Below are 23644 nucleotides of genomic sequence, written 5' to 3'. Positions count from 1 at the left end.
AAGATGGGTGGGCAGAAGAACTTCGCCTTGTCCCACAAGTGATATGGTCTTGCCCTCTCTCGCCCGCATGCCATATGGTCTCTGAAACACCTCCCCTCCCCCGCATACCTTTTAAATAGCAGATTTTCACCGGCAGCGAGCAGCAACTAATACACACTGCTCATGTTGGCCCCACAGCCTTCCCTCTGATGCAACTTCCTGTTTCTGCATAGGCGGGACTACATCAGAGGGAAGGCTGTGGGGTCGGTGTGAACAGTACGTAGCAGTTGCTGCTCACTGCAGGCAAAGATCTGCTATTTACAAGGTATGCAGGAGGGCCAGTTTTTGGGAGATTTTGACTGGTGGGGCTTGGGGATCCCTACCAGTCACATCATAGGTGCGCTGCTACTGGGTAGGCCTGAGCCCAAAGTGGGTGGGCCTTGGCCCATCCTGGCCCACCCTTGGCTACGCCACTGTTCCTACGTAGTATAGTTGCCCTTCTAAGTGACTAAGGGCCAAGTAATGAAACTGCCCAGGGAGGCTACAGACATTCAAGTTCATTTTCGGTCTAGATCAGCATGAAGCGGGTTCAGAGTTCATATCTAAACAAATATGCAATCCACCTCGTGTGCTTTCCCTCCTCCCAACCACACTTCCCCACAATAATGTAGAGCTGCCAGATTACCCAGTTCAAGGCAGGCGATGTTTTGGCCAGGCCTGGCAGTGTGGTATTTGTAGTCCCTAATTCTATCCATTGAAATCAGTGCTGCAAGTCTCATGGCGTGAGGGTGGGAGTAATTTTATTACAGGATGCTTATAGGGAAGGCCCAAGTAGCTGCCTATTTTATCTCTGTTTTATAGTTTATTAAAATTTGCTTTACCGCTAAGACTAACTTTGCAGATTGCAGCGGTGTACCAGATCAAAAAAAGCATAGAAAAGGAAAAGAACTACAATCAATTGATGGGAAAGGAATTCACACACACACCATACTCAAAGAGTAAAGATAGGGTAGAGAAGAAAGAGTTGGAATATATTGCACTAAATGAAAAATTAGATATAATAGGCATCTCTGAGACCTGGTGGAAGGAGGATAACCAGTGGGACACTGTCATACCGGGGTACAAATTATATCGTAGTGATAGGGTGAATCGGATTGGTGGAGGGGTAGCATTGTATATTAACGAGAGCCTTGAATCAAATAGATTGAAAATTCTGCAGGAAACAAAACACTCCTTGGAATCACTGTGGATTGAAATTCCATGTGCAAAGGGGAAAAGGATAGTGATAGGAGTGTACTACCGTCCGCCTGGCCAGGACGAACAGACGGATGCGGAAATGTTAAAGGAAATCAGGGACGCAAACAAACTGGGCAACACAATAATAATGGGGGATTTCAATTACCCGCATATAGACTGGGTTAATGTAACATCTGTACACGCAAGGGACATAAGATTTCTTGATGAAATCAAGGACAGCTTCATGGAACAGCTAGTTCAGGAGCCGACAAGAGAAGGAAAAATACTAGACTTAGTCCTTAGTGGCGCTCATGATCTAGTGCAGGGGGTAACGATACGAGGGCCGCTTGATAACAGTGATCATAATATGATCGGTTTTGATATTGGCATTGAAGGAAGTGAAACTAGGAAATCAAGTACGCTAGCGTTTAACTATAGAAAAGGTGATTACGACAAAATGAGAAAAATGGTGAAAAAAAGACTGAAAGGAGCAGCTCGCAGAGTAAAAAACTTGCATCAGGCGTGGATGCTGTTTAAAAACACCATCGAGGTTCAGGACAAATATATTCCACGTATTAGAAAAAAGGGAAAAAAGACTAAACGTCAGCCGGCGTGGCTAAACAGTAAGATAAAGGAAATCATTAGAGCCAAAAAACAATCCTTCAGAAAGTGGAGAAGAGAACCAACTGAAAGTAACAGGATAGATCATAAGGAATGCCAAGCCAAATGCAAAGCGGAGATAAGGAGGGCAAAAAAGGACTTTGAGAAGAAATTAGCGTTGGAAGCAAAAATACATAGTAAACATTTTTTTAGATACATTAAAAGCAGGAAACCGGCCAAAGAGTCGGTTGGGCCGCTGGACGAAAATGGTGTTAAAGGGGCGATCAAGGAGGACAAAGCCGTAGCGGAGAAATTAAATGAATTCTTTGCTTCGGTCTTCACCGAGGAGGATTTGGGGGGGACACCGGTGCCGGAAAGAATATTTGAAGCGGGGGAGTCGGAGAAACTAAACAAATTCTCTGTAACCTTGGAGGATGTAATGGGTCAGTTCAGCAAGCTGAAGAGTAGTAAATCACCGGGACCTGATGGTATTCATCCCAGAGTATTAATAGAACTAAAAAATGAACTTGCGGAGCTACTGTTAGAAATATGCAATCTGTCCCTAAAATCGAGTGTAGTACCGGAAGACTGGAGGGTAGCCAATGTTACTCCGATTTTTAAGAAGGGTTCCAGAGGAGATCCGGGAAATTATAGACCGGTGAGTCTGACGTCGGTGCCGGGCAAGATGGTGGAGGCTATTATTAAGAATAAAATTGCAGAGCATATACAAAACATGGACTGATGAGACAAAGTCAGCACGGATTTAGTGAAGGGAAGTCTTGCCTCACCAATCTAATGCATTTTTTTGAGGGGGTAAGCAAACATATGGACAATGGGGAGCCGGTTGATATTGTATATCTGGATTTTCAGAAGGCGTTTGACAAAGTGCCGCACGAAAGACTCCTGAAGAAATTGCAGAGTCATGGAATCGGAGGTAGGGTATTATTATGGATTAAGAACTGGTTGAAAGATAGGAAGCAGAGAGTAGGATTGCGTGGCCAGTATTCTCAGTGGAGGAGGGTAGTTAGTGGGGTCCCGCAGGGGTCTGTGCTGGGTCCGTTGCTTTTTAATGTATTTATAAATGACCTAGAGATGGGAATAACTAGTGAGGTAATTAAATTCGCCGATGACACAAAATTATTCAGGGTCGTCAAGTCGCAGGAGGAATGTGAACGATTACAGGAGGACCTTGCGAGACTGGGAGAATGGGCGTGCAAGTGGCAGATGAAGTTCAATGTTGACAAGTGCAAAGTGATGCATGTGGGTAAGAGGAACCCGAATTATAGCTACATCTTGCAAGGTTCCGCGTTAGGAGTTACGGATCAAGAAAGGGATCTGGGTGTCGTCGTCGATGATACGCTGAAACCTTCTGCTCAGTGTGCTGCTGCGGCTAGGAAAGCAAATAGAATGTTGGGTGTTATTAGGAAGGGTATGGAGTCCAGGTGTGCGGATGTTATAATGCCGTTGTATCGCTCCATGGTGCGACCGCACCTGGAGTATTGTGTTCAGTACTGGTCTCCGTATCTCAAAAAAGATATAGTAGAATTGGAAAAGGTACAGCGAAGGGCGACGAAAATGATAGTGGGGATGGGACGACTTTCCTACGAAGAGAGGCTGAGAAGGCTAGGGCTTTTCAGCTTGGAGAAGAGACGGCTGAGGGGAGATATGATAGAAGTGTATAAAATAATGAGTGGAATGGATCGGGTGGATGTGAAGCGACTGTTCACGCTATCCAAAAATACTAGGACTAGAGGGCATGAGTTGAAGCTACAGTGTGGTAAATTTAAAACGAATCGGAGAAAATTTTTCTTCACCCAACGTGTAATTAGACTCTGGAATTCGTTGCCGGAGAACGTGGTACGGGCGGTTAGCTTGACGGAGTTTAAAAAGGGGTTAGATAGATTCCTAAAGGACAAGTCCATAGACCGCTATTAAATGGACTTGGAAAAATTCCGCATTTTTAGGTATAACTTGTCTGGAATGTTTTTACGTTTGGGGAGCGTGCCAGGTGCCCTTGACCTGGATTGGCCACTGTCGGTGACAGGATGCTGGGCTAGATGGACCTTTGGTCTTTCCCAGTATGGCACTACTTATGTACTTATGTACTTATGAGGAGGAGGGGGAAGGACTGGCGAAAATGGATATTAGCATATAGGACAGTGGTGGACAGCTCAGTGTCTATTCCCCAGTAGGACCAAATGTTTGGCTAAAAAGCCAGGCCTTCAGCCCTGCTTTATAGTTTTTAGATGAAAGTTCTGCATGGAGGTAAATGTGGAGAGAGTTTTAGCACAAAAGGGGCAGCAAAAAAAGAATGCACGATGTCCTGTCAATTCTAGAACTAGGCAGGACTAGCTGGTGGTCATTTAATGATAGAAGGAGATGGACTGGAGAGTATGAGATGGTAAGAGTGGATAAGTAATGTGGGAGCCCAAATCTGGGGGCCTTGAATGTATGTGTTAGCAATTTGAAGATTATACGCTGATGGATGGGGAGCCAGTGGTATTAAGTAAGAGAGTGACATAGTCATGTTGTTGAGTGTGGCATAATAACCAGGTGGCCATCTTCTGGTTAGTGCAGCAGCCTAATAACCAGGGAAACTGGGTTTGATTCCCTTGTGACTCTAGACAAGTCACTTAACTTTCCATTGCCCTATACAGTAAGTAGTGAAACTGGGTTTGAATCCCACTACTGTCAGGATCATAGCACCTGATACTTCTGTAATATTAATCAGTACCAGTCATCAATATGTAACCCTTGAAGTCCTACCTAGAATGATAGTTATATACTACCTCATTATGGCTCACAACCTGAACCAATAGTTTATAGTCAGGGACTAATCAGAGCTTTATTTCTTTAAAAAAAAAAAAAAAAAACAGTTTTTCCTCAGAGTCAATGTAAGGGCCCCCCTTCCACCTTGGGGTGACTTTTGTCCACCTCTGGGTTTTCACTCCCAACTTTTCTGGGAAGGTTCTTCAAAGACTATCTAACAGTTCTGGTACCATCTCCTGATAATCAGGCTTCTTTCATTCTTCGTAAGACACTGGTTATCATGCTGAAGGTAATATGCAAATTAGACCAAAGTTATTTTGTGGGGGGAATGACTTTGCATCAATAAGTCATCGAATGATCTTACATCTGAGCACTCCTCAGGAAGATTTGGAGTCTCAATAAAACAGCATTGGTTACTTTCATCATTCAGGCTTATTTGGGTGGAAAACATTCTAAAGGGCATATGCAAATTGGGCATCTTACCATTCTCAGCCTTATGCAAATCCCTTACAGCTTTGTCTGAACACAAATGTCAAGTCTTCCATCCCCTCTTTTCCAAGTGTCTCACTCCTGGTCACTGGTTGGACTGAGCCCCTCTTCATAGAGCATAGGGTTCTCAGTCTAACAGTCTCCTCCCCGTGGACAGGACTTTTTCTCACAATCACCTTACAGTCTTATCCTCCACCCCATCCATGCCTGTTAGTTCAACTACTACTGAATTCAATCTAGGCTAATGTTCCCTTCACATTAGAACCTATAACAAGGATTTTTTCTTATTTATTTTCTAGTATTCGTGCAAGTATTTTCTCTGTTCTTTAGTAATCATTTTCTTTGGGATGTAAGCCCAAGGGTTTTCAGCCAGCTTGATTTTTTCTCTCTCTTTTTATGGATCTTCTCTTTGGGTCCTATCCACAGGTTTCAGTCTGCCTTGGTCATTCTCCTGGGAATCTGCTCATGAGTTGCATGGCATTTTTCCTTTTTAATTACTGGAGGTCCCCTTCCTTCTTTAGCTCCTGGAAGGTGCTCTTTATAGGGCTGCTAATAGCCCACCACACTCCTCCTGGGTCCAGTACCTTTTGGGTGTTTTTTTTTCTTAAAAGGGAATCTTCTGCTAGGGCCCTCCCCTTCTTAACTTAGAGCTGGGTAACATCTACCCCCACCCCCCCCCCCCCCCCCCCCCCCCCCCCCCCAGCTTTCTGTGTCTGGGCTGTCTTTGAGGCAGGCTCCCTGCCCCCCCAGGGCTTCTACAAAAAAACACACTAGCTCCTCCACTATTAGAATGCTCTCTAGCAGCAGCTTCTAGACTAAGCAGGTCGCATTTACCTTTGAGTGCCCTCTAGTGGCCTCCTTCAGGTCAATACCCTGGCGTCTGCATTGGAGTTTCTTCTAGTGACCACATGGCAAGGCATGTCCTATACTTATCACATAGCCCCCTCTAGTGACCAGACCAGGGCATGTCCTATATGTATCACAATATATATGTAACCTGCTTTGATTGCAACCACAGAAAGGCGGTACATCAAATGCCATCCCTTTTACCAATGTGCCTTTATAAAATGGGTTCTCAGATCCAGCCCCAACAGCACACAAAAGCCAGTACACAGATTTACAAAGTTGGTGTAGATATGTGCATGTATGGAGGAGTGGCCTAGTGGTTAGGGTGGTGGACTTTAGTCCTGAGGAACTGAGTTCAATTCCCACTTCAGGCACAGGCAGCTCCTTGTGACTCTGGGCAAGTCACTTAACCCTCCATTGCCCCAGATACAAATATGTACCTGTATACAATATGTAAGCCGCATTGAGCCTGCCATGAGTGGGAAAGCGCGGGTACAAATATAACTAAAATAAAAAAAATTCTACATATGTATTGTATAAAATACAAGCATAAATCATGCCTCCTCTTGCCCTCCACTAATACCTACCAATAGCTTGTGTATAAGTAGGCATGATCTTGTCACCATGAATACTTCTAAGGGCCTTTCCATTAACAAGCAGAGTTGAGTCAGGTGCACAAGTGGAATGATGTTATCCAACCGTGAAGGGTTGGACCTGTTCTCCCATAGCACAGAACGTCAGAGTCCTGAACAGATGTGACCTTTCCTATGTCTGTTGAAAATACTAATGACAGGTGAGCAACATTGCTTTCTGTGTGTGTAAAATTGGCTTTAAATGTGGAAAACTCTTCGGTGGTTTTCTCAAGTCAGGAGCAGACAGTTTCCTGTCAGTGGTCCACTGCTTATGGAGAAAGCTAATCAGCTAGCTGAAAGTCTTGGACTAACTGAATTCAAAGCCACTGTTGGATGGTTGTTTCTCGTTGTCACATGTTGCTATTCGCTCTTTATAACAAAACCAATAAAATATTTAAACGCAACACATCAGTTAACGGAGACTGTATACTGTATGTATAATAAACTACTGTACATATGTTTATCAGATGTCAAGCTTCTTTGGGTCACAATGGTTAAGTGCACACTCCGGTTAACTGCATGTATTTCTTTGGTCCCAGACCCTTGCACTTAAGCGGATTGTACTATATATATATATATATATATATATATATATATATATATATTTGGGGGGGGGGGATTTTGCTCACACCTTTTCAGTAATCACTCAAGGTGAGTTACATTCAGGTACACTGGGTATTTCCCTGTTCCTCTTCCAATCTAATTTTGTACCTGAGGGTAATGGAAGGTTAAGTGACTTGCCCATGATCACAAGGAACAACATTTGGATTTGAACCAGGACATTCCTGGATGCAATGGTATAGCCAGATTTAGGATGGGCAAAAAAATTCTCTCTTCTACCACCCTTCCCATGCCTCCCAAACCAAAAGAAATAGTTGAGCTGGCAGGGATTCACAAGCCCTCCAACAGAAGGAAAACCTACACCCCCTATGCAGCCAAGCCACTGACACAGCTAGCCTCTGAGCATGTGCAAGGAGTGGGGTGGCAGTGGCTCGGGTACACTACCGATGGCTGCATAGGGGTATAGGTGTTCCTTCTGCTGGGAGGTCTTCAGCTGATGGGGCTTGTGGATCACTGCCAGTCACACCAACGGAGCACTGATCTAAGGTGGGCCTGAGCCTACCCATGCTAACGCCGCTGCCTGGATATGAAGCCCAGTAATCTTCCACTTACCTTTCGGTTATAAAACCTATGAAATTTAAAAAAAAAACTGTATGGAGGCCTGAGATTCTAGCAAGAGCAGCTTGAAAATAGAAATTCTAAACACAAAGAATTCAGAGGATGAACATGGAAAAAGGCTTCTTCTGGAGCAAAACCTTTCCTAGCAAAAGCTGCTTTTAAAGGGCAATGCCATTTTTCCTGCTAGGCATTGCAAGAGTTGGTTTTAAAAGTCACGTTTACTAACTGAGAGATCATATACACACCATTGCTTTTCCTTACATTCTTCATCCTCATTCGTTTAACACACATGTATTTACACTTGTGCCACACAAGTAGACACACCATACTCATGTACATCTCTTAGATAACACATGTACAACTCTGTTTCCAGGCCTAAGAATGATGATGATATGACTAGACCCTGCCCAAATATATTCTTCAATGTACACAAATAACCCAGTAATAGTTATCAATAACATAATATGAAGTGTATCGCCTTATTTTTTTAATTAAACATTTCTTAGGATCCTCAGACGAAATGGCATTACTTTTCTTAGTGCTAAGGTTGCCCTTCCTCACTGATCCCAATTTTTTATATAAAAATTGCAAAAATATGCTTTCAAATTGCTTATCTTGAAGCTGTTATTCAAGATGCTGCTCAGACATTAATAAAGCCGGAGCAGCTGCCAACATGACCAGGTTTCACTTCCTTCATCAGGGTAGCAGTCCGCCACAGAGAACAAAATATATATATTTCAATGTGCAATTTGAAAAAAGATGACACATCTTTCAAATCTCAATTTACTCATGGATACATATTAGCACTTTTTGTAAGCAGCCAATATGGCAACGGCATCTCACTGACGCTATTAAACCAAAAGTTAGTATCCCACGTGACTGGCAATGGATCGCAATGATTGATTAGCGCTCCCACATTCTGCATTTAAACCGCACGGCTGCACGGTATTAAAAGATAGATCCAGCCTTGCTCTTTAAAATTTAACATTTGTTTAGCATTCCCGCCCTCCCTGAACAGTGTCAATAATTCTCCATCTAATGTCTTGCCAAGAAGGTTGTAGATCTTGCCAGTGTTGAACAATAGGAGCTGACAATATTTTGTTCACCATATCCTGCTATAGGATGATTTGACCTTCAGCTGGTGCAACCAGTGATCCCAGTTAAAGTATCTCGGAGTTGAAGTGCTCCTGATGTTTCCACTGGTCTTTTTGGCATCAGTCATCATATGGTAAGAAGAAAACCAATAAAACAAAATTCTGAACTGTGACAGATAAATTCAGGCGGAAACCCTTTTAGGTAACTCTTTTGACATGCATATAACCCGGGTGGGTCTTCTAGCATCTTCACCTGGGATGAAGCCTGCTGACAAAGCAGTAGAGCTGGTAATAGGGTGATTTTAAAGCATTATAAGTAGCAGTCCTCTTTTCCTCCACTCTTCTCGACAGGCCTGATGAGAGGGGTGGGGGGCAGCGGGTATTGTGACTATAATTAGAAAAGGTGCAGAGAAGGGCGACAAAAATGATAAAGGTGATGGGATGACTTCCCTATGAGGAAAGGCTAAAGCGGCTAGGGCTCTTCAGCTTGGAGAAAAGGTGGCTGAGGGGAGATATGATAGAGGTCTATAAAATAATGAGTGGAGTTAAACGGGTAGATGTGAAGCGTCTGTTTATGCCTTTCAAAAATACTAGGACTAGGGGGCATGCGATGAAGCTACAATGTAGTAAATTTAAAACAAATCGGAGAAAGTTTTCTTCACTCAACGTGTAATTAAACTCTGGAATTTGTTGCCAGAGAATGTGGTAAAGGCGGTTAGCTTAGCGGAGTTTTAAAAAGGTTTGGACGGCTTCCTAACGGAAAAGTCCATAGACCATTATTAAATGGACTTGGGGAAAATCCACTATTTCTGGGATACGCAGTATAAAATGTTTTGTACATTTTTGGGATCTTGCCAGGTATTTGTGACCTGGATTGGCCACTGTTGGAAACAGGATGCTGGGCTCGATGGACCTTTGGTCTTTCCCAGTATGGCAATACTTATGTGCAGTGCAGGCCCATCCTGAGACCAGAACCTTGCCGGGGCCTTTTCTCACCTGGTGTGCAATGCTGGGCCCTTATGTGAATCCTGTACATGTATGGATGCAGCCGATACAACACTCTGCGCACTGGCAACTGCTAGCATGGCACACTCTGTCCTGAGCTGCCCGCAAGCCGCAGTCCTTTCAATGAAAATGTATCATCACAAATCCGGGGCACAAAAACTGAGAGAAGAGGCCATGAGGGAAGAGAGCACATTTAAATTGAATTAGTGCAAGTAGTTAGTTTTATGACTAGCAGTTGGGATACATCCTTAGCAGTGTAGACTGGAATAACTGCATAGATTGTATGGGTTAGTAGATGATAGAAGATAGAGAGCAACCATTGTATTGTGCGAATAACAGTGGTTCCCAAACCTGGCCCTGGAGGCACCCCAGCCAGTCAGGTTTACAAGATATCCACAATGAATATTCATGAGAGAGATTTGCATGCAGTGGAGGCAGTGCATTCAAATCTGTCTCATGAATATTCATTGTGGATATCCTGAAAATCTGACTGGCTAGGGTGCCTCCAGGACCAGGTTTGAGAGCCACTGGCATATAGGATGAAGGGTAGAGGAATTCTTCTGTTACTGTAGGTAAGGTAAGTGTCAGCCAAGATGGGTCCTTTAATTGTCATTGTGATCAGTTGTATTTCATCTTTGGAATAAAATGGAAAATAAAACAAATTAAAGCATTTTCTGTAAATGCGTTTTAATTTTATTTGGATTTAGCTTATGCCTTTTGAATAGTAGCTCAAGGTGAGCTACATGCAGGGACAGTTGGTATCTCCCTGTTCCCAGAAGGCTTATAGTTTAAGGTTGATAGACTAATACTATTTATTTTATGATACAATATTCACCCTGCTTTTAATAGTAACTAGTTCTGAGTTCCATACATGATAGAGGTTACAGTCAGGGAAGCATAACAGAGGCTTGTGCGTGCATTGTCCATCACCACTGAAGGGATGCATGTCCTGAAATCCATCATTGTGATAGTGCTCAGAGGTTGTGAACCCCTCCCCCATCTAGTACAGTCAAGGAAGCGATGCTCATGCTTGGGTTATTTGATAGTGGAGGGTGTTGTGTCTGATACAAAAAGTGCCAGTGAAGACTGCTGGTGCAGAAGAACCAGGCATAAAGATAAACCACACTCAGTATTGTACCAACAACCACCAAAATATACATAGATTAGTTCTCTTCTCAGGGCAACCTTTTAAATCAAATGTTGCCTAATATGTTTTCATCCTAGAATCCATTATTGTACAACATTTATGTTTCCTATTGTACACCTGAAAACATTGTCACATGGGGAATAATTTATGTGAGCTGCAAAACATAGGCATAAATTTGCCCAGATGACCAAGTGCAATGAAGATGGTGGTGGCCTGCTGGGTTTATTAATTTCTATTACAACCAGTGAAAAAGTTGCTTAAGATAAGTAGTTTTGGTTTCTGTAATCTTTTTAAAAATTCTTTCTGTTGAAAGGACACATGACATGGAATATATGACATAACTTATTAATTTTAATTTATCTAGTCACTGTTTGATACATCACCCTTCATTAATAAACATCAGGATGGTGTACAATCCTGGATTATAACAAAGGGCATTCCACAATGTGGGAAAAATCCACAATTCCAGGAATAACGTGTATAGAATGTTTGTACGTTTGGGAAGCTTGCCAGGTGCCCTTGGCCTGGATTGGCCGCTGTCGTGGACAGGATGCTGGGCTCAATGGACCCTTGGTCTTTCCCAGTGTGGCATTACTTATGTACTTATGTACAGTGAAAAGCTACCAAGGAATGAATTACAATAGTCTTAATGATTAGGAATCGGAGAATTCATGAGTATGGTAAGGGCTTTATGATTAATGTAAAACTTTAAAGACCTAATAGGCTGAAGAGAGAAACTTTCTTCATTATCATCGAGCCAAATGGAGCAAAGCTGAAACAATCTTAATTATAACCCCTAGTAATGTTAATCTCTCTTTGACTGCAATGGGACAGCCATTGATCTATAAGCAATTCAGGATAAGGTTGCTTGTGGCAAGCCAACCAGCGATCTGATGCAGTGTATGTGTAAGTTGGGAATGAAAAATACTGTCCCAGGAATAATTGTCAATGTGAATCTGAATATCATTCCCAGGCTTTGAATATAGCAGAATTAGAAAAGGTACTGAGAAGGGCGACAAACATAATAAAGGGGATGGGATAACTTCCCTATGAGGAAAGGCTAAAGTGACTAGGGCTCTTCAGCTTTGAGAAAAGACGGCTGAGGGGAGATATGATAGAGGTCTATAAAATACTGAGTAGAGTGGAATGGGTAGATGTGAATCGCTTGTTTACTCTTTTCAAAAATACTAGGACTAGGGAGCACACAATGAAGCTGACAAGTAATAAATTTAAAACAAACCAGAGAAAATATTTCTTCACTAAATGTGTCATTAAACTCTGGAATTTGTTTTCAGAGAATGTGATAAAAGCAGTTTGCTTAGCAGAGTTTAAAAAAAGGTTTGGCTAATTTCCTAAAAGAAAAGTCCATAAGCTGTTATTAAGATGGACTTCGGAAAATCCACTACTTATTTCTAGGATAAGCAGCATAAAATCTGTTTTACTGTTCTGGGATCTTGTCAGAGGCGTGGCTGGTGGTTGGGAGGTGGGGTTAGTGCTGGGCAGACTTATACGGTCTGTGCCCTGAAAAAGACAGATACAAATCAAGGGGCTGGTGGTTGGGAGGCGGGGCTAGTGCTGGGCAGACTTATACGGTCTGTGCCCTGAAAAAGACAGATACAAATCAAGGGGCTGGTGGTTGGGAGGCGGGGCTAGTGCTGGGCAGACTTATACGGTCTGTGCCCTGAAAAAGACAGATACAAATCAAGGTAAGGTATACACAAAAAGTAGCACATATGAGTTATCTTGTTGGGCAGACTGGATGGACCGTGCAGGTCTTTTTCTGCCGTTATCTACTATGTTACTTGTGACCTGGATTGACCACTGTTGAAAACAGGATACTGGGCTTGATGGACATTCATTCTGTCCCAGTATTGCAACGCTTATGTTTTTATGAGAGTGGCAAGGGAAACACTGAAAATATTGGAAAGAGTAGGGGCCAAAATTGAACCTTGGTAAACACCATATGATAAAGGGAAAACCGGTAAAAGAAAATTCTGAACTGACACAGATAAATAAGATCTAGACTAATTCATAACGGTAAACCTAAAGCCAATCTGACTCAGACGTGATAAAAGAGAGAATAGTTAAATGCCAATGAGAGATCAAGTTGTATTAGCAAGACATTTTTATCAGCATCCAAATAAATGATTGCTTTATTTCACAGGGCTGCCAAAGAGTTCTCTCTGATGTGAGCAGTGTTGTTCAAAGTAGTAGGTCAAAATACTTAAGTAAAAGTACAATGAAGAATGCATTAAAAAATATTTACTTAAGTAAAAGTAAAAATGTTACTGCTTAATATAGTACTTTTTGAGTAAAAAGTAAAAGTATTGTAACTACAGTGAATGCAACTATTGTTAGCATTTTTTTCTCAACAATTTTATTGCTCTACAATTCAATCTACTTCACTTTTAGTACAACTAAGTTTTGAAAAGGACTGTCACTCATGTGAGTGCGTTTGTGAGTCATTAATCCAGTGGCGTTCCTAGGGTGGCTGACACCCGGGGTGGATCGCTGATGCGCCCCCCATGGGACAAAACAACACCCCCCCAGGTGCATTTTTACCTGCTGGGGGGGTGCCGCGCGCCAGTTGGTTTCGCTCGTTCCATGCTCCCTCTGCCCCGGAACAGGACGTAACCTGTTCCGGGGCAGAGGGAGCACGGAACGAGCGGAGCTGACAGGCGCGTGGCACCCTCCCCCCCCCAGCGGCGTGCACCCGGGGCGGACCGCACCCACCGCCCCCCCCTAGGAACGCCACTGCATTAATCCACCACAGCTAAAAAGGTGTTCAACTGCACTATCAGGAAGCGGATTGTTTAGTCTGATAAAAAGTTCCTTCAAATCAGGCCAGGCTGCAATATTACTGATGCCTTTTAACTGGGCCTGCAGGTATTGTTCAGGGAATCTCTGTCTGAAACATCTGATTTCCTTATGGGAAAGAATGCTTTGACATCATCACTGTCATTATCATCTGCATCAATTCATTTGCATTTTCATCTTTGTTCTTATTGTCATACTGTCCAATTACAGAGAAGGCTTTCACAAAGTTGAAATCATTGTCTGTAATTGTCATATTTTTCATCTGATGGCAAACTCTGAATATTTTCAAGAACTGATGCAACAATGTCAAATGTATAGAACCTCTCCGGTCTTAAGGCCAGGCAATTAGACTATCAATCCAGTGGAGTGTCACGCCAATGGAAAATTTTCCCTCGAATGTCCAGCAGGGGCGTAGCCACGGGCGGGCCTGGACGGGCCCAGGCCCAGCCACTTTTCCTCCAGGCCCACCCATCCAACATCCTGCTGCTGTCGCTGCCTTTTCTCCCGCGGCTGCGCCAGGTCCGGGAAGCAGCATTCAGCAGCATTGCCTGCCTTTTAATAATAATTCATCTCCCCAGGCTCCGCTGCATTTACTTCTTCGCCCGTCGCAAAGCGCTGCCGTTCGCACAGGCAGCTCCGCTCCCCTTTGCTGCTTCCATCTGGCCCTACGTATCCACTACAGGAAGTGGATCAGAGAGGGCCGGATGGATGCGGCAAAGGGGCTTTGCGACGGGCGAAGAAGTAAATGCAGTGGAGCCTGGGGAGACTAATTATTTTAAAAGGCAGGCACGCAGGCAACGCTGCTTCCCGCCACGCTGGTGATTGGCACAGGGATGAGACTTCTCAAGCCTTGGGGGCCTCCAGAAGATTCTTCAGCTGGCAGGGCCCGGAGATCCCCGCCAGCCCAGGTATTTATCTTTACGGGAGGGGGATGGACAGAGAGGAAATATGTGGGTCATGCCCACCCAGTCCACCCCCAGGCCCACCCAAAAAATGAGGTCTGGTTACGCTACTGTGTTGAAGTAGAGACATGTGTCTGTTCATCAAAAATTGCAATCAGCTTCAGCTTCATCTCTGCTTCAAAGTGACTGAACTCATCGCTGTTCTGTTTGGCTGGAGACTAGTAACCAGTTCAGTAAGCACTGTCAACTCCACTGTTCTCATAGGTTGTATTCCCTGAAGACCAAAATTTGAGATGAGATGATCCACTGTTTGTATAATGAAGTTTGCAATTGCGAAATCCAGTTCCAGGTTTTGCTCTTTCATTTGGTATACTGAGGAATCATCATTTAGGTCTCTCTGACATGTTTACTTTTAACTGCAAGCATCAGAAGTAACTAGGAAAAAGTAGTAAAAATTGGTAAAATTATTACTTCAGTAAAAGTAAGAAATTTCTCCTGTACTTCTTTACAAGTAAAAGTAATAAAACTGACTTAAACACAGTAACTAGTTAGCATTTACTTAGTTAGTATATCACACTGGCTGCGAGACTGACAAAAACCCAGTGGTTGGGGCTGGAAACAACTCGATTTCTCTAAGAATGGGATAATTTGCTGTGCCACAACTTTCTCAGTAACTTTAGCAAGCAAAGATCTATTCAAGATGGGTCTATAACTCTCAGGGACAGAAGGATCTAAGTTGATCTCTTATCAGATCCTACTGCAGAAGCCTATTTTCACCTCTCTGACACAATGTTTTGAGATACTTGGGGGCAAATGATCAATATTTCAGAAAAAGCTTTAAATATATAATCGGGTTACTTCTTGATATGTTCTGTGACTTTTTGCTTATATAGAACTTATGATACCCCTAAATCAAGAAAAAAAGTTGTCCTTATATAATAATTCTGAGGTTGTAGTAAAGAGATTTGCGTTTTGATTGAATTATGCACAGTGGCATACTGTGTTCTATATTTTAGGCGATAATTTGATAACGGAGAACCTTTACAAATTCTCAAAAAATGTGTCTATTTTATAAAGACAATCCTTTATATGACAGGGTCTTATAATGTTCCCTAGTAATGCACAAAAACAACTTAACACTTGCTCCAAGGCAGCTGTAAATGTGTGTTTGCTCTGGGGGAAATTCTATATATGGTGCTTTAAAATTCAGTGCTGTAAAACCACGTGGTTAGCGTGATTCTATAAACTATGCCTAAAGTTACACATACTTTTGTAGAATATGCTCGCGTGCAGGGCCGTCGCGAGACTAGGGCAGGCCCGGGGCAAAGCCGCCCCCGCCTCTGCCCCCCCCCCCCCCCCCGCTGCAGTCCCCGGTCTCACCTGCCTGCCTCCATGGCTCTGGGCCCTCTTCATTCAAAGTGGCAGTCGCAGATCGCGTCTCTTCTGGCCTTCCCTCCCTGTGTCCCGCTCTCGTCTGATGTAACTTCTGGTTTCCGTGAGGGTGGGACACAGGGAGGGAAGGCCAGAAGAGACGCGATCTGCGACTGCCACTTTGAATGAAGAGGGCCCGAAGCCGTGGAGGCAGGCAGGTGAGACTGGGGACTGCAGTGCCGGCGGCCTGACCCCGGCGCCAGGCCCCCCCTTGGAGGCCCGGGCCTGGGGAATTTTGCCCCCCTGCCCCCCCCCCTCGGCAGCCCTGCTCTTGTGCCATTCTTGCCTAAATACTTGTGTCTAAGCTAGGTGCAGATTGGGTGTATTCCATAATACTGCGCATAATTTGTTTTTGAAATGCCCACAACCTGCCCATTCCACACCCATGGCCACGCCCCCTTTTTGACGGTGTGCATTAGAATTTACACACACCGCGTTATAGTATACACCTAGACAGTTGTGCACATAAATTCTAATTTAAAAAGCCAATTAGTGCTGATAATTGCTTAACATCTAATTGGCACTGATTGGCTTGTTAATCAATTATGTTGTACAGCATTTTTGGCCATGTGGCCAAATTAGTGAGCACAACTTAAGGTGCTATATTTAGAATTTGGTGGTCTGTGAGTACATGCACTAAAACAGGGGGAAGGAGGAGGAGAAGGGATACGTGATCCAAAGAAAAAAATGACCCCCCCCCCCCCTCTGTTTCCTAAGTCTCCTGGCAATGCCGACACAGCCCATTCAAAATGAATGGGCTGTGTTGGCATTAGAACTTGGCAGCTGCTAGCGCGGCTTAGTAAACTGGGGGGGGGGGGGGGGTTAAAGAAGAAAAGAATAGGAGTGGACTGATGGTCTTTCAATGTGCCAAAAACGTGGACTTCAGAGGATAAGAAAATCAGCAATTTATTGATGTAGATCAAAAAGGCATACAGTGAACCACTTGTAGCGGACTTGTAAACTCAGATGGACTTGGTACAGAACCATGTTTCAGTGGAAACCGCCTGCATCAGGAGTCTCAAAGTCTAATTGTAGTCACATGCAGTAAAAACAATATAAGCAATGCATTTATGACACAAAAAGCAACAGTAATGTGCATTAGCACTGCATATGCTCTGTAAACACTCCTACTTTTTTGTACTGCAATAAAGTGCACATGTACATCGCAACTTCACATATTTTATGAGTCATTTTCTATGAACAAAATATTTTAACACACGGAAAATTCTTTATAAAATGACCCCTGAACAGTTGTCTGCTGCTTACAGGTGAAACAAAGCACAAGGTCAGGAACAGATAAGTTAGGAAAAGACAGAGCGTGGCAGAGATGATAGAAAAGTGCTATGATTAGGACACATGGAAATGAAATGAATGTTACATTGTAGGAAGGTACTCAAGAAAGAGGTGATAGGCAAATGGCCTGAGGAAGACCAGAGAACCTGTGGATTAATACCATTCATCAGGATGGCAAGATCCAACTCTCTGTTGTGCTGAAAGCATGGTGGTGGGTGGCCAGGATTGTGCACCCCACTTAAGTGAGAAACATGTGTAGATGTCATCTGCTGTTTGATCTGTCATCAAATATAGTTCAGTACCAACATGCCACAATGTTTAAAATTATCACTGGAGACAGAGCTGCAGTGAAGGAATGTGTGTGCACAGCATGGACTGCAGGACCAGCTGAGGGCTGTCAGAGCCAAAGACCAAAGATGCCACCTAGTGGTGAACAGATTGTAAAGACTCTCCTTCACTTAATTTTCCGAGTTATTTATCCATCAATAGATAGTCCTGGTCGAGCAGGAAGGCTGAAGGAGCAGGGGAAAATTACAGCCTCCACCCCCTTCCCAGAAAACATAATAAAAGTAGGATTTGGGAAAGAAAGAGATCGAATTATCCCAACTGATTCTGTACCACACATCTTGTTCCCATCATCTGTCTGCTTTTTGTCCCTTAGCTATACGGGAAGCCGTATTGTAGAAAATCTTTAGCATCATATCTATGTTAGTTGAATGATCTAATGCATGCTTATTAGGTGTATCATTAGTATTATGCTAACATTGTATTATATCTCTGGTATTTGAATTCCAGTGCTGTTAAATGTGTATATTTTTGATACTGTTTCACAGTAGTTCTATTATTAAGTTTCAATGTGCTGTTTTCAAGTTTACCTCATTTATTGTATTTATGTTTACTCTTGGTTATTTTACTATTGTTACGCTGTTAACAAAATTGTAAATTTTATGTTAAACTGTAGCTGTTGGTCACTGCCTTGGGTGAATCTCTTCATGAAGGTGGTTTATAAACCCAAATAAAGATGTGCCAGATTAAGGATTACACAAACAGATTTTCAAGTCCCCTTGAAAATCTAAGAGGAGTTTAGCCCCAAGTTCCCAAGACAGTGGACTGAAAAATCTTGCTAGCGAAAGAGCAGAAATCCTGCATGGGAGGAGAAGCAGCAGAGCTGAGAGATGGACATGTTGAGCAGACTCTGGGCCAGAGAGAGTGGATCAAGCTTGACCTGAAAACAAGCAAACACCAAGAAATGCAATTGGAGAAGTAATGGATAATTTAGGATTCTCATGCAGCCTTTGTTGGTCTTATCCCAAGCTTTCCATTCTTTCGTGTCAGAATATATTTTTATTTCCTTTGTGTGTGTGTGTGTGGGGGGGGTTGACGGTATCATCCTGATTATTGATGGCTGTTTTGAAATTGCACAATTTCAGAACAAACTGAGAGCTAGTTGTAGGTTTTAGACCTGACCAAAATCTTCTGGGAATGCCTAGCTACCTCTACTCCAACACCTCTCACTATACACACATACACTTTCTTAGTCAAGCAGCTCGACAAAAACAACAGCCAGATTATTCCCGGCCACTGCATGCCCTAGGAGGTATATCATGGATGCTATTAGATATGTATTTTAATCTGATATACAATAAATTAATCATAGCAACCCTAGGAATAGCTAAGGTCCCTCTCCTTGGAATTGTGTAAAATGGCCATTTCCAGGAGCAAAAACCCATGCTAAAAATGTAATTTGAATTTCAAAGTCCACCTTTCCAAGGGTTGAGAACCCATTCATGGTGGATAACATGGTTAAGAGGTTAAATCCACCCCCCCCCCCCCAATGGGACAAGTGCCATGTTAAGGGTATGGGTAGGTGCCACACTTATACTGTAAGTTGCCTAGATGCCAACATTTAGGAGCTAACTTTACATGGTGTACGAGTTGGCACCCAAATGCAAAATTATGCTCTATTCTATAGCAATCTGGGTGCCCAGATACCACTGTAAAATATGATCTTGGGCACCTAATTTTTAGTGCCCTTTATAGAACTGGCCCCTTTGTGCTTGGCTCATTAAATCATGGTAAAGTTGTAGTTTTTAGGCCTGAGCAGAAAATTAATACTACTACTACTATTTAGCATTTCTATAGCGCTACAAGGCATACGCAGCGCTGCACAAACATAGAAGAAAGACAGTCCCTGCTGAAAGAGCTTACAATCTAATAGAAAAAAAAAAATAAAGTAAGCAAATCAAATCAATTAATGTGAAAGGGAAGGAAGAGAGGAGGGTAGGTGGAGGCGAGTGGTTACAAGTGGTTACGAGTCAAAAGCAATATTAAAGAGGTGGGCTTTCAGTCTAGATTTAAAGGTGGCCAAGGATGGGGCAAGACTAGGGACTCAGGAAGTTTATTCCAGGCGTAGGGTGCAGCGAGACAGAAGGCGCGAAGTCTGGAGTTGGCAGTAGTGGAGAAGGGAACAGATAAGAAGGATTTATCCATGGAGCGGAGTGCACGGGAAGGGGTGTAGGGAAGGACAAGTGTGGAGAGATACTGGGGAGCAGCAGAGTGAGTACATTTATAGGTTAGGAGAAGAAGTTTGAACAGGATGTGAAAACGGATAGGGAGCCAGTGCAGGGTCTTGAGGAGAGGGGTAGTATGAGTAAAGCGACCCTGGCGGAAGACGAGACGGGCAGCAGAGTTTTGAACCGACTGGAGAGGGGAGAGGTGACTAAGTGGGAGGCCAGCAAGAAGCAGATTGCAGTAGTCTAAACGAGAGGTGACAAGGGTGTGGATGACGGTTTTGGTAGAGTGCTCGGAAAGAAAGGGGCGGATTTTACGGATGTTGTAAAGAAAGAAACGACAGGTCTTGGCAATCTGCTGGATATGAGCAGAGAAGGAGAGAGAAGAGTCAAAGATGACCCCAAGGTTTCGAGCTGAGGAGACAGGGAGAATGAGAGAGCCATCAACGGAAATAGAAAACAGGGGGAGCGGGGAGGTGGGTTTGGGGGGGAAGAAAATCTGATGGTTAAGTCTCTAAACAGGCAGAAGCATACTTCTCCTCCAATTCGACATGTCCAGCGCGTTCGACATGGTAAACCATAAAATACTACTAAGACTCCTAGATTACTTCGGGATTGGTGGACACATACTTAGTTGGATCAAGGGTTTCCTAACCACTAGAACATATCAAGTGAAAACAAGCTCAAACACATCACCACCGTGAAAAGCAGAATGCGGAGTACCTCAAGGATCACCACTATCACCGTTCCTTTTCAACCTAATGATGACCCCACTAGCCAAATCCTTATCCATCCAAGGCCTTAACCCTTTCATCTATGCAGACGATGTCACAATATACATTCCTTACAAATGTGATCTGACAGAAATCACCAACGAAATCAAGCTCAGCTTGAATATCAGGGACTCATGGGCAAACGCATTTCAACAAAACTCAACACAGAAAAAAACACACTTGTCTCCAGTGGCGTTCCTAGGGGCGCTGACACCCGGGGTGGATCGCCGATGCGCCCCGCCCCCCGGGTGCAGCGACCCCCCCCCCGGAACAGCGCGACCCCCCCCGGTGAAATTACCCCCCCCTGGGTGCAGCGCAACCCCCCCGGCCCCCGGGGGGGGGGGTACCGCGCGCCTGTCAGTTCTTCGTTTCCATGCTCCCTCTGCCCCAGAACAGGAAGTAACCTGTTCCGGGGCAGAGGGAGCATGAAAACGAAGAGCCGACAGGCGCGTGGCACCCCCCCAGCGGTGTGCACCCGGGGCGGACCGCCCCCAACGCCCCCCCCTTGGTACGCCACTGCTTGTCTCATCCTCTCATCCCAATACAATATGAACAAACCCACAAACATAAACACCCCAGATTATACCCTCCCTGTCTAAGAGCCTGAAAATTCTCGGCGTTACAATCGACCGTAACCTCACACTAGAGAATCAAGTGAAATCTACAACAAAGAAATTGTTCCACTCAATGTGGAAACTCAAACGCGTGAAACCATTCTTCCCAAGGGAAACATTTTGCAACTTGATACAATCTATGGTACTAAGCCATGTAGACCACTGCAACGGAATTTATGCGGGATGCAAAGAACAAATTATTTAAAAAACGCGATTCGAAAGCACCAAACCCCTTCGAGAAAAACTGCAATGGCTCCCAATCAAAGAACCATCTGGGTGGGAACTCGCCTGATACTGGCCAGGCACAGCGTTTACTTAGCCAAATAGTGACAATTTTCAGCCTGCTGGCTAAGTAACTGCATAAAGTTAAGAGGACAAAAAGGCTGTGTTAACTATATGCCCTAAAGTTAACCAGGCACCACTGATACCTGGATATTCAATGCCAGGAGTTGCACTTGCCCCGGAATTTAATATCTGGAGTCAGTTCAGCCCACAGTATGAGCGACTCAGACCCCGTAGTAGCACTTTTGTATAAATGAGAAGGCTCTCTACAGAGCTTTATTCTCGCAAGTGCAGCAAACTGCGATTACAACTATTCATTTCTGGGGCATTGAACTTACACCACGTGTATGTCATAGAGCTATTTTTTGACCCCTGAGGCAGGCGTTGTCTAACGCTGAAACACGGCCTGTGTCAGGTCACTCATCAATAAAGAACCTCAATTGTCCCAGTCTTGAAGGCCCAGTGTTGCTTTTTTGTGTGTATACTTTCTATCTATGCTGTATTACCCTTTCTATCTGTGTTGTACATTTATGCGGGAGAATTTGTGTGCTACTGGGGATAGTTCTGGGGGCTGTTTTATTAAGATGCATAGGTACTAAGGCTACAAGTTACTCACTGTTAAATATGCAATTAATGCATTAATCATGACTTGCGATCTAAAACATTAATCACGATTAAAGAATTTAATCACATTGCAGCATCTCCTCACGCCTACAAGGGTCTCTTCTGCAGTCTTCCACTCTTGACCCCTGTCCTCTGCTTGATCCAGCATCTTCCCCTCCAACCAGGATTCAACATAACTCCCCACACGTCAGTCTACCTTAAAAATGGTCTTCTGTTGGTCCTCAGCAGTGGCAGTGGTGCACATACGCTGCCTGTGGTCTGCTCCAAAATTTTCCCTCTGGCCCATTTTGCCTCCTCTGATATCACTTCCTGTTTTTGAATGGGCAGGATGGGTCAGAGGGAAAGCTTAGGACAGGCAGCCACTGTCAGGAACCAACAGAAGACCACCTTGAAGGAAGACTGCGCGGAGAGGGGAATTGAGAGGGGGCAGATGCCGAACCTTGAGTGGGGGGGAATGGAGTGAGCTGTAGGGATCACCAGTGGAAGCTATTGCCAAAGCAGTAAGTTCAAGCAGCCACGAAAAGAACTTTGGGGTCCTTTTACTAAGGTGTGCTGAAAAATGGCCTGCGGTAGTGTAGACGCATGTTCTGGGTGCGCGCAGAATTATTTTTCAGCGTACCTACAAAAAATGCCTTTTTTCATTTTTGGCCAAAAATGGACATGCGGCAAAATGAAAATTGCCGCGCGTCCATTTTGGGTCTGAGATTATCAGTCCTTTAGGGAAGGGAAGGGGGATGGGATTTGATATATCGCCTTTCTGTGTTACACTCAAAGCAATTTACATATTATATACAGGTACTTATTTTGTATCTAGGGCAATGGAGATTTAAGTGATTTGCCCAGTCACAAGGAGCTGCAGTGGTTAGTAAATAAATAAATAGATAAATAAACAAACTTTAATCACACGATTAATCACAATTAAAAATTTTAAGCAAACTGCAAGCCCTAATGCCACCTCTATAAAATAGGCTTCATGGAGGCATATTTTCAAAGCACTTAGCCTTCCAAAGTTCCATAGGTTTCTATGGAACTTTGGAAGGCTAAGTGCTTTGAAAATAAGCCTATTTGTATACTTTTCACATAGGCACCCTATTATAATGTTACCCCCCCCCCCCAAATGGGAATAACCCTTCAGTACACTTGGCCTCAAGAGCGCACAATATTCTAGAGATGAGATCTCCATGCAATGCAAACATATCACCTTCACAGAGACCATCAACAGTATGCAGATCTCTACCAGTGCCTTTTCTTTCTGAACAGAACCTAAACAGGAAGCACATTATGTGCATGAGACGCACAACTTGCATTTCCCCCTTTTTTAAAATACCAGGTGGTGGCACAGCTCAGTGATCTTGTGGTTCAGCAAGCTGCGCCATCAGCGCAGCTGCTGACAAACCCAAGATCTACAGCTCACCTGACCAC

This window comes from Microcaecilia unicolor, chromosome 11, assembly GCF_901765095.1.
Source record: "Microcaecilia unicolor chromosome 11, aMicUni1.1, whole genome shotgun sequence".
Classification (NCBI taxonomy): domain Eukaryota; kingdom Metazoa; phylum Chordata; class Amphibia; order Gymnophiona; family Siphonopidae; genus Microcaecilia; species Microcaecilia unicolor.
The sequence above is the reverse complement of the archived record's forward strand: the minus strand, read 5'-3'. Positions refer to the sequence as shown.